The sequence below is a fragment of the Euphorbia lathyris genome, chromosome 4 (assembly GCF_963576675.1).
Source record: "Euphorbia lathyris chromosome 4, ddEupLath1.1, whole genome shotgun sequence".
NCBI classification, from domain to species: Eukaryota; Viridiplantae; Streptophyta; class Magnoliopsida; order Malpighiales; family Euphorbiaceae; genus Euphorbia; species Euphorbia lathyris.
The window spans coordinates 34262365-34275085 of record NC_088913.1 but is presented as its reverse complement, the minus strand read 5'-3'; the positions used below and the strand labels follow the sequence as shown (position 1 = coordinate 34275085).

Genomic DNA, 12721 nt, shown 5'->3' with positions numbered 1-12721 from the left:
AAGACAATCAAAATCCTTGGATCATTGCCGAAGTACAAAAAGAAAAATACAAGAGAGAAAAATACAAGTTCAAAGCACACAAAAACAAGAAAAAGATCTTACACCCATTTTCTATTCCTGTGTAAATGCTAGATTGATTGTCTGTGATCATCTAAAGTGTTCTTCATTTGAAAAAGAACAAATTGTATCAATCGTGATATTGAGAGTGTTGTGCTGAGTGTTTGGTTGTAAGCACTCAGTGGTAGAATCTCAGTACTGGTTTGTGGTGCTTAGTAGGAGTTGAGTAGAAGAATAGAGGATGGTACTCTTGCATATTCAACTTCCTGTAACCGGTTTGTACTCTACCCTTAAAGAGCTCAGTATTGAATTCTAAAAGCCCGGAGGACTCTAGGGACTGGACGTAGGCAGAGAGGCCGAACCAGGATAAGTGATACTGAGTAATTTCTAACTCTCTCAAATATATATATATATATGTGCTTGTGTTGATTGTTATATTTACTCAGCATACAAACTGTAAGAAGCTGGCACTGAGTAAATTGGAGTGCTGAGTTGGAAACTAACCACACTAGTGTCAATTCCCAACTCTCAAGTAAAACAGTCTTAGCCACACTCATTGGATACACTGACGCTGACTATGGACGAGACAATCTTGAGCGAAAAAGCACTTTAGGAGGATGTCATTTCCTTGGAAGCTGTCTTGTGTCTTGGTTTAGTAAGAAGCAGTCGTCAGTAGCCTTATCAACCACTGAAGCTGAGTATATTACTGCTGGAAGCTATGTTGCCCAAGTCCTCTGGATCAAGGAACAGCTAGATGATTATGGTGTTCAGACTAAAATGATTGAAGTCAAATGTGACAACAAAAGTGCCATTGACCTATCAAAGAACCCAATCCAGCACAGCAGGATGAAGCGTGTTAGCATAAGGCATCACTTCATCAGAGACCATGTACTCAAGGGTGAGATCAGGCTGACCTACGTCCCAACAGATGAGCAGCTTGCTGATATCTTCACCAAGCCGCTGGCTCGTGAGCAATTCAACACACTTAGAGAAGCCATTGGTATGTTTAATCCTCTTCAATAAATTTCAAGTACTGTATATGCTGAGTGACTAAATGCATGCTGAGTTGTTTGTTATGCTGAGTTGATACTCATACTGGGTAAATCCTTCCTTACAACTCATAAATCTGTCTTACATACTCAGCATCTTAGCTGCTGAGTACCTCAGTTGCTGAGTAAAGCAACTTGCACATTAGGGTTTGCACGCGTAATTAAATAGCTACTAGGATGACGTAAGTGTCATAATTAGAAAACCATGCGTCGTAAACTGTCATTAATGACAGTAAATGACTAGCGTTACGTGGTTCAAATTCCCACCGTTCTCTCTGACCTATCAAATTAACATTTACCAGCTATAAATAGTGAAAGAATTTTCACTATTTACCTTACGCTTGAATTTCGCACTGAAACTCTCTTTCTCCCAACTCTCAAACCCTCTAGATTTCTCCTCAAGAACACCAAGAACATCATGTCTAGCGATTCCCAGAACCACTCAAATGACCAATACGATGACATTCGCTCCGACATTAATCCTCCTTCTCCAGCTGAGCAAGAGTATCAAGAAAACTCTCATAAAGAAACACCAACCCATGGTCAGCATGACCAACCAATGGGTGAGGTCAGCATCCTCGGTGAAAACCCACGTACTGACCAATCAACCCCTTCAAAGAAGAAGAAGAAGAAGAAAAACAAGAAACCCAGGGAAAGAAAATGTTGGTCCCGTGTGATTAGTTCCAAGGGGGGGTTAGGAACTAATATAACTTTTTCGTTAATTTATCTTACTGACTTAATTATTTTGATGAGTTGATTAACTCAGCTTTGGTCAGCTTGGCCGAACTTAGCGTAAGACAGCTTTAAGTATTAGGATACCATAAACCTGCATTCACTGAGCCTTGCAAATATCTAAGGATTCTTTTTACAGCTATGTAATGAGATTCCTTAGGGTTAGATTGATATCTAGCGCAATAACATACTGAGAATTGAATGTCCGGTCTACTAGCTATTAAGTAAAGTAGGGAGCCAATCATACCTCGATATAATTTGTTGTCTACTGACTTACCATTTTCATCAGCACAGAGGACAGTGTCAGTGCCCATTGGGGTAGATATTGGCTTATAGTTTTCAAGTTCATATGTCTTCAATATCTCCTTAGCATACTTAGTTTGACTGATGAAGATGTCATTCTTGCCTTTTTTGATTTGAAGTCCAAAGAAGAAGTTGAGTTCTCCCATCATTGACATTTCAAACTCGGTCTGCATCTGCTTACTAAATTCCTTGCACATAGACTCATTAGTAGCACCAAAAATGATGTCATCAACATATATTTGAGCCAGCAGGGTATCTTTACCCTTTCTCTTAATGAATAAGGTTGTATCAGCTTTACCTCTGACATAATTTCTAATCATCAGGAAACTGGTCAGCCTCTCATACCAAGCACGTGGTGCTTGCTTGAGACCGTACATAGCCTTTTTGAGTTTATAAACATGGTTTGGGAACTTAGGATCCTCAAACCCTGGAGGCTGATTAACATAGACCTCCTCATTTATAACTCCATTAAGAAATGCACTTTTGACATCCATTTGAAACAATTTAAAATTCATAAAACTGGCATATGCACATAATATCCTAATTGCTTCAAGCCTTGCCACTGGGGCGAAGGTCTCACTGTAGTCAATACCTTCCTACTGACTGTAGCCCTGAGCTACAAGTCTTGCTTTGTTTCTAACCACATTCCCTTGTTCATCTAGCTTGTTGCGGAAGACCCATCTTTTTCCTATGGTCTTCTGGCTTCTTGGATTTGGCACTAAGTCCCAAACTTCTTTCCTTTTGAACTGATCAAGATCTTCTTGCATTGCACCCATCCAGAACTCTTCGTTCTTAGCTTCTAAAAAGTTCTTTGGTTCCAGAACTGAGACGAATGCTACATAGCTGAGGTATCTCCTGAGTTGATTTCTTATCATCAGGGTATTCTCAGCAGCATCGAGAATGGTGCTTTCAAAGTGTCCTCTTGGGATTCTGATTTCTTTCGGTAGTGTAATGTCTTGAGCTGGTTGTGTTTCAACAATCTCTGCAGGTATAGATTGGTCAGTGAAAATAATTTGAGTTTCGTTTTTACATTTGGTCAGCCGTTGAAGTGGTAACTCAGCGGCTCCACTTTGGTCAGCAGCTGCTGAGTATGGATCATCCTCAGTCGGTTGATTGACCTTCCCTGCAGGGTTAGTTTCATCAAACTCAATGTGTACTGACTCTTGTAAGACCTGAGTTCGTTTATTGAAAACTCTATATGCTTTGCTGTTTGTTGAGTAGCCTAAAAAGATAGCTTCATCAGCTTTTGAATCAAACTTAGCAAGGTTGTCTTTAGTATTTAAAATAAAACATTTACAACCAAAGGCACGAAAGTATCCAATGTTGGGTTTTCGTCCTTTCTAAAGTTCGTAGGGGGTCTTCTTCAATATGGGTCTGACTAGAGCCCTATTGAGTATATAATAAGCTGTGTTGACAGCTTCTCCTTAAAAGTACTTTGGAAGCCTATTCTCACTCAGCATTGTCCTGGTTATTTCAACCAAGGTTCTGTTCTTTCTTTCAACTACCCCATTCTGTTGAGGAGTTCTAGGAGCAGAGAAATTATGGTCAATGTCGCTGGCTTCACAGAACTCAACAAACTGTTGGTTTTTTAATTCTCCACCATTATCACTTCGAATGTGAGCTAATTTTAGGTCTTTATCATTTTCAAGTTTTCTAACTAATGTTGAAAACATCTCAAAAGTTTCATCCTTGCTACTCAGCAAGATGATCCAAGTGTACCGAGAAAAGTCATCTACAATGACCAAGGAAAATCTTCTACCACCCAAGCTCAGCGGCTGTCCGAAGAGATCCAAGTGTAGAAACTCTAGTGGACGCTTGGTTGAGACAATGTTTTTACTTTGAAAAGATTTCTTGGTTTGTTTTCCTTGCTGACAAGCATTGCATAATTGATCATTTTCAAACTTAAGTTTGGGCAGGCCCTCAACTAATTGCTTTCTTGCTAACTTGGCCAGGAGGTCCATGCTTACATAAACAAGTCTCCTGTGCCATAGCCAGGAATTTTCTTCCTTTGACACTAAGCATATATTTTTTGAAAATTTCTTTTCTAAATTCAGCATAAAGACATTGTCAACACGAGGGGCAGTTAAAATCAACTCATTCGTTTTCCCCTCGAGTATTTTACATCCAGTGACATCGAATATAACCTTTCTACCATTGTCACACAGCTGAGCTACGCTCAGTAGGTTATATTCAAGTCCTCTGACTATGGAGACTGACTCAATAGTAGGATTACCACCATTGGTTCCTGACCCTACTATCTTACCCTTTTTGTTGTCTCCAAAACTTATGATTCCTCCTCGTTTAAGCTCAAGTGTGATGAACTGAGTTTCATCACCGGTCATATGCCTCGAGCATGCACTGTCAATGTACCACAACTTTGACTTCTCAACACACCTCAGGCCTACCTGCAATATTGCTAGTTGTCTTTAGGTACCCAAGTCTTTTTGGGTCCTCGTTTGTTAGGCACAGCAGGTGATACATCATTTTTAATTTTATGATGGCACACATTGGTAGTGTGGCCAGTCTTACCACAGAAGTCACAATGGACCTTCCTTTGGGGACGCTTTATTGGCGGGTCAGCACCATTGTGCTGAGCATTCCAACACACCTTGGTAGTGTGGCCTTTCTTCCCACAAAAGTCACATTGGACATTTCGTTGGGGAGTCCATTTCCGCTGACTAGTACCTGAGTACTCAGCGTAATGATGGAAACTTTTCTTATTCGGAACCTTTAGCTGGTTCTGAATAGATGTGATGTCTTTCCTCAGTTTCTTAGAATCTGATTGGACCTCAGTGACATACCTATTCAAGATTTTCAGAGTTTCATCTTGCCTAGTATTGTCCTGGAGAAGATGACGAAGGTCACTGAGTTTGACCTCCTCAATCTCATCACATCGCCTGTTGAGTGCTTGTACTTTCTTGTTACACTTTTTTACAAGTGTGTAGAGATCACTCAGGGCGTTAATCATTTCATTTCTGAGCAAAGGTAGAGTTTTTACCTCAGTTGGTTGTTCCTCATTGTCAGATGCACATAAGGAGTCAGCTTGCTCAGAAAGACAGGGGTCAGAAGACTCATCTGCCATAAAGCAGATGTTTGCTGACTCAGTGGCTTCAGCTCTTGATGAGGATGATTCATCGCTATCGCTCCACATGGCCACCATTGCTTTTCTCCCACTTTTCTTGTCCTTCTTCAGAGTAGGACATCTTGACTTGATATGGCCAGTTTGATGACATTCAAAGCATGTAATTGGCTTTGAGCTTTCCTTCTTATACTTGTTGTCACTCGACTCAGCTTTGTACTTGTCATTTCTCTTGAAGGGCTTCCTGCTGTATTTGTCATTGTTGCGAAACAGCTTTTTCATCTTTCTGCTGAACATGGCCATTTCTTCATCGTCTGATGAGTCACCATCAGTTGAGTCAGCCTTCATGATAAGAGACTTTTGCTTCTTGTCCTCAGCATTTTCCTTCACCTTAAAGTTCTTCATTGAGATCTCATGGGTCAGCAGAGATCAAATAAGCTCATCATACTTGTAGGTGGTTATGAAGGAAAATAGACAAGCCTAGGGGCATCGAAATAATAAAATTTTATCTATTTTATCTATTTCCCTTTTCTAAGATCTGTTAATTGTTATTTCATATAAAAAGGGATAGAAAGTAATACCTTCGGTGAAGAACTATCTACGGTTGCAAACGAAGTGCCCACAACTCTTAATCCGTGTATCACGAACAACAAAAGAAACAACACAGAAAAGAATAACTAATCAGTAATCAACCTTAATAATAACAATCGCAATGATTACCTCTAATAGAAATCGATACGAGATCAAAGAGAGAGTAAGAAATAATGTCAATTAGCCGAGACGAAGACGGAACGGTTCCTCCTCCTTTCTAATTGAGTTGGCCGAATTTATGGGGTTAGAGAGTCTATTTATAGACTTCTCTAAACCCTAATCCCAGTTGTGTTAGGTAATTAAATAATTGGAATCTTATTCGGAATAGGATTCCTAATTAGATAATTAAATAAACACTTTACTATTATCTAAATAATAACTAATTATATCTAGATAATTATTATTAATCAAATTAATAATTAATTAATGTTAGGGATAATTAATTAGAGTTTCAATCACATAAAAATTTCTAATTAATATTATCAGATAAACTTTTAATTTAATTCATAATCATAATCAAATTATAATTATTAATCAAATTAATTTATCCCTAATTAATATGTAAATTTCGGCCCATATATAGTGTCTCACTAATTACATTTTCGTCCTCCGATTCCAAGTCCAATATGCGACCCATTAGGTTCTTTATTGCCACTAGTCGTATATATCCTTTGAAATTATTCATCACGATTAATTCCAACATATATATAACGGAATACCGTCGTGAGCTGTTACTAGCAGAACCTATGATATTCCCCCAGAGCAATTAAGAAGTCAGATTGATAACTGACGTTAACCTTTCTGCATTAGGTACAGTATAATACGATCCTTCATCAACTATATCCTGTCGGTCAATTCCTTATAACCATGGAACGTGTCAAGGTTATATATAATGAAGAGTCATGTTTTACTTGTACAGGTTGAATTCACTCTGAAAGATATGTTAAGTGAAATGTTCATTTCTACTCTTAACTCTATCACCTTGCAAGGATTTCAGTTAATTCACCACAAGCGGCCATTTGGATATATCTCCCACTTATCGGGAGTGACGAATGCTCAATCTGACATTAACTATTCTGCAATTACTTTGTGTGAGACCCAACCCTGCTCTCACACACCCCATGCTCTCACCTGTTGGATCGTGCTCGCACAGAATCAAAGTATCAGACTCCATAATCCAGAATCACTAATTGACGAATGTTTGAGTCTGAGGATTAGTTATACCTACTAATACCAATGAGATGAACAGTTGACACATTAGATAAATCAATCCATTCTGTTATCTCAAGTCGGGTCCCAATCCTAATGAACTCCTTCACCGGATCCATGTAACTGTTTAGATATCTGAATATCTAAAGCTTGTGAGATCAATTTTCTGTCTCGACAGAAAACATTGTTTCATGCAAGTCTCAACAGTAATATGCCAACCCCGATAACATATTACTTGACTTGGGTTTACTTTAAGTCTATTGGTCTATTATAAAGTACAGTCTCACTTCATGCTTGTATGAACACTTTATAACTATTAAAATAAACTTAGGGTTACTTTCTTTATGAAAGATTTGTGCCTTTATATATATAGTTACATTTTAATGCTATATATCTTATTAAACAAATGATTAAGTAAACAATTTATTCATTAATATTTATATCCTAAAACAATTGTCTATAGGACATAAACCCCAACATTCTCCCACTTGGACTAAAGCCAATTGTTTCTAAAAACATTCCCATAAACGTTCGTATGACGATCATGAACCTTTTGGGGGTAAGGCATTCTTTTAAATGGATCTATAAGATTGTGCCTTGGTGGGCACTCTTTTAATTCTCACATCTACTCTTGTTGTTATCTCTCGGAAGAGATGGTAACGACTGAGGTAGTGTTTGGACGTATTATGAGAATGCGGGCCCTTAGCAAGAGCAACAACCCTATCGTTAATCTCATTAACAATGTCAGGTACCACGCCTAGTTCATTAATGAACTTGCATTCCAAACTTCCTTTTTTAGCTGCTTCCGAAGCTGCTACATATATATATATATACTCTGATTTAACTTACTGGCTCGTTCACGATTTCCTGCTCGGAACTATTCCAGCTAATCGTACCTCTTTCAAAATAAACTTGTGGTCTGTAAGATCATCTTTATCTGTTTGATGACTTATATCTGAAAGTCTCCAACTTTCAAATTTCATCTCCATATACCCGGAACATATCTTCAGTCATTTTAAGTACTTAAGAATGTTCTTGATAACAATCCAGTGACCATCACTCGGATTGACCTATAATCGACTTTGTCATGCTTAAAGCAAAAGTGATGTTAGGTCTAGTGCAAAACGCTTTGCACACTTTGTCAACATGTTTAGACTAGGAGGGGTCAAGCAGTCTTCTCAATCTATCTCCATAGATCTTAATCCTTAAGATGTAAGCTGCTTCTCCTAAGTCTATTATTGAGAATTTTATTCGGTAACCAAAATTTTCACCGATTGCAGTATAGCTACGTCGTTCCTATTAGTAGAATATCGTCGACATATAATACTAAGTAAACGACCAAGCTCCCACTAGTTTACATGTAAAGGCTCATACGAGCTCCCACTATCTTACATGTATAGGTTTACAAGAGCCTTCCCATAAGTCGTAGGTTCATCATCTAACATGTGAACCTCTTCATCGTCTCCCACTAGAAATCCAAATCTCTTTGGGATTTGATGAACTTGACCAGACATATGAGTTAGTAATGTCACCAGTGTCTCATCCTGTGAGACAGATTCGGGTTCCACCATTGCTTCCGCTATTTCAGCCAATCATTCTTCTTGAACTTTCTTCAAGTTCAATCACACTTTCTACTTGTGTTTCTAGAAGAAACTCTTTCTCTAGAAATACAGTGTGTTTGGATACTATTACTTTAGATCATCCGAATGATAGAAGTAATATCCTACTATTTCTTTCGAAATTCCAATGAAGAAATATTTATCAGATTTATGGTCTAACTTAATCTGATGCTATGTATTTAACATGTGCTGAACACCCATAAATTCTCATGAAAGAGAAATTGGGTTTCTTTTCTTTTCCAATGAACAATTCAAATGGAATAGAACTTGGCGGTTTTGTGGATACTCGGTTCAAGGTAAATAAGGCGGTTTCTAGGGCGTAGCCTTAGAACATCTTTGGAAGAGAGGTTGTGCTCATCATGGATTGTACTATGATAGCTCCCATGTATATGAGGATTTTAGGATCATTTGGGGTCGTTTTTGCCTTATTTCTGCCTAACCACATACCAATCTGTTATCTTTTAGCTAGAAGTAATGATTTCCGTTACTTACGGCATTCTCTGTATTTTCAGGTGCTTTTTAGGACGTTTTGAGCATTTTAGGACATTTCAAGGGCTACCAGATCAACTGCTGGAAGCAAGGACCGAAACAGATACGTCCAAGAGGGGTTCGTGGACTTTCCAGCACCTGTCTCGTCGAGACAGTGCCTGTCTCATCGAGACAGTGCCTGTCTCGTCGAGACAGTGCCTGTCTCATCGAGACAGGCCCGCGTCTCGCCGAGACACTGTTAGTCTCGATGAGACGAGGCGGCCCGGCGGTTTCCAGAAGAGGCCATCGCGTGGTGTCTCGACTAGATGACCAGTGTCTCATCGAGACACCAACTTTTCTCGCCGAGACACGTCAAGTCTCGACGAGACGAGACGCTAGGATCATTTTCCTAGCGCCTTCTCACCTCGAGGGCGCGAATTTTGGCCAAAATAATGCCCAAAATACCCCCGAAGCACCTGCTACTATAAATAGAACATGATGACTCCTTTGTTGGGGTTACTTCTTCTTTTTATTTTTCTCTAGCGGCATTGTTGAATTTTTCTTCTTCTTCTTTCTTGCTTTGAGAGGAATGGAGAGTTTTAAAGATCGTAGTTGTTGATTTGAAGATTGGGAAGGAGAGTTCTCTCGATATTTGTAATCAGAATCAGACAAATCGGGTTTTAGATTTCTAAACTCATAACTCTGTCTTTTACTTTTTGCTTCTTAAGTCAATATGCTTCATATGATGATTTATGTTTCTGCAAGTTGTTTAGTTTGACCATGAACTAACCCCCATCCAATCTAGGATGGGGATGGAATTGATTGTGTGACCTAGAATGGTAGAGATTTGGGTTTATGGGAGTTATTCCCGATTGATTAGATTATTCGAGCTTAATGCCTCAAATTTGTCAGACTTAGGAGTGGATGTTAGAATGAGAATCGATGATAATCAACTAACCTGAAATTAAGAACAACAAGCTCTTCGAAGTTGACAAGTTTAGGATGGTGGATAGGTGATCCCTGACCAAGGAACCGCTTATCCGGAACCGGAGTGATCTGACCTCGCTAGAGACCACTAGGAGTGCGGATTTGTGGCTGGGCTACGGCTCTAGCCTTGATCACTATTGAACCTTACCTTTTGTATGACCTAGGATTTGCAATAACCAAGGGTGAGCGAAAGGACCACTTAAGATTGACAGACTTGAAGTGGTAAATTCTGTGATTACCGTCAATTATCATTAGGATATAAACCTGAATCCCATAAGCCATACTAGGGAGCCAATCAAGGGGAACCCTCATCCCGGATTGCTTCATCAATTATACTACTTCCTCTCACAGTAAGTTTCTTTTATGTTAAGTTTTAAAACAGTTTGTTCATCAATTCTCAGACATTTACACAACATCCTGAACAATTGCTAGTCTTTGTTAGCTGAATAATTAATTGTGACAACTAGTCCTTGTGGTTCGATCTCGTGCTTAAGCACTGTACTACTTGTTGAGATAGGATTCACTTCTCATGTTTATCGCTATACACTTTAGCAGCATCAAGTTTTTGGCGCCGTTGCCGGGGACTAATTCTGTTTACAATTACTTCATTCATCTCGAAGCTTAAATAATTGTTTGGGATTTTTCCAACCGAGGACTGATAATCAGTCGTACTCTTATCTGATTTCATAAGCTGAAAATGTTCTTGCAGGTGCTGAGTTGAGAAAACAATGGCCGAAGATATGTCCGTGATGGAGCTGCTTAAGGCGAGACGGTCAACAAGCACCTCCGGTATCCTAGAGCCGTCAATAACAGCAGCATCATTCGAAATCAGACCAGCGATGATCCAGATGATCCAGAGCTCGGGGCAGTTCTAGGGGGATTACTACGAAGATCCCAATTCACACCTTGACAAATTCGTAGAATATTGCAGCACTTTCAAGTGCGAGGGAGTGACATCTGAGCAAATCTACCAGAAGCTATTCAGATTTTCTTTAAAAGAAGAAGCTGTAGAATGGTTACATTCAGTGGAGCTAGGCTCTCTCACCGGCTGGGATAATACAGTATCAGCTTTCCTAGCAAAGTATTTCCCCCCATCGAAGACTGCCCAGTTCAGAAGCAAAATTGCATCGTTTAAGCAGTCCGAGAGTGAGAACCTGCATCTAGCTTGGGAGAGATTCTAGAGATTGTTGAGAAGGTGCCCCCACCATGATTACCAGCGGTACCAGCTTGTTGATATGTTCTACTCGGGAATATCTCCTGTCAACCGCGCTTTTCTAGATACAGCGGCATGAGGGAATCTGTTCAATAAAACCGCACTACAGGCTTATAATCTGGTGAAAGAATTGGCCGAACGGAGTGCATGTTGGCAAGATGCAAAGCCGCCTCAGAGCAGGGCCACTACATCAGAGGAGTGCAGTGGGGTGTGGCAAAAATCCAACCCTCAGATAACAGCACTCGCGGAAAAGGTAGCTCTGCTGGGAAGTCTTTTGAGCTCACCAGGGGCAGTAGCGAGCTGTGAGGTTTGCAGCGGAGGGCACAATAGTGTGGCATGTCCAGTGGTGCTCGAACAGATCATCTATTCAAGGCAGGACGAGCAGAGGAGGTCTAGTTCTCCATTCAACCTGGAGAGAGACATGGACGCCCTAAGAGAAAGTGTGAGCACAGTAGAGAGAAGATTGGCAAACAATGAAGCATTCTATCAAAGACTTCATAAGCAAGTGAGTAAGATGGCAGAAGAGGAAGCACGGGCAATCACGCTCAGGAGTGGAACACAGGTCAAAGGACCAACGTTCGTGCCTCCACATGACGAAGGGTTAGACCCAGTCACTGGTAATGTCTCATCGGACCCATCTCCGTCCCAAGTAAGTATTTCTGATCAGGTTCCGATAACTGACACTCCTGAACAACCGACACAGGTAACATTACCTTACCCTACTGCTAGAAGAGCTAAATTAGATAAGGATTATTCAAAGATGCTTGATGTGTTTAAGAAAATAGAGATTAATCTCCCGTTCCTAGAACTTATTGAGAATATGCCTGTGTATGGAAAGTTTTTGAAAGAATTAATCTCTAAAAAGAAAAGAATAGGAGATCATGAAACCGTAATGCTGAGCCAGGAATGCTCTGCGATGCTCACAAACCCACTCCACAAAAAATCTAAGGACCCTGGTAGTTTCAGCATACCTTGTACAATAGGAAAAGTGCATTTTAAACGTGCCTTGTGTGATCTAGGGGCAAGAATTAACTTAATGCCTTTATCTGTTTACATGAAATTGGGAATGGGAGATCCAAAACCAACATCAGTCACCATACAGCTGGCGGACAGATCGATAAGACGACCAGTGGGAGTGGTAGAAGACCTTTTGGTGAAGGTAGACCAGTTCATTTTTCCAGCTGACTTCATGATAATGGACATAGAGGAGGACGATCAGGTGCTGATCTTATTAGGGAGACCTTTTCTCGCGACAGGACGGACTCTGATTGACGTCGAAGGAGGAAAATTAATTCTTCGTTTACAGAACGAAGAAGTGGAATTCAACATTCTGAAATCTATGAAATTTCCCGTCGATGACGAATGTTGTAATTTCTTGAGCCTTACTGACACTTTGGTTGAGAGCACTTTTCAG

The 12721-nt window shown here is 39.9% G+C and overlaps 1 protein-coding gene and 1 non-coding gene across 2 annotated transcripts in view; both read right to left on the bottom strand.

Annotated features, from left to right (window-relative positions):
* LOC136228064 (uncharacterized) overlaps positions 1 to 12721 on the bottom strand; it is a 68314-nt gene that overhangs the window by 40561 nt on the left and 15032 nt on the right. The window contains exon 5 of the mRNA XM_066016893.1: positions 5802 to 5847. The gene's annotated coding sequence lies outside the window, so the exon portion shown is untranslated. The remainder of the gene's footprint in view (positions 1 to 5801; positions 5848 to 12721) is intronic.
* On the bottom strand, positions 11201 to 11307 carry LOC136228310 (small nucleolar RNA R71). The gene has a single exon (XR_010688638.1). It is a non-coding gene; the product is annotated as a small nucleolar RNA R71 (small nucleolar RNA).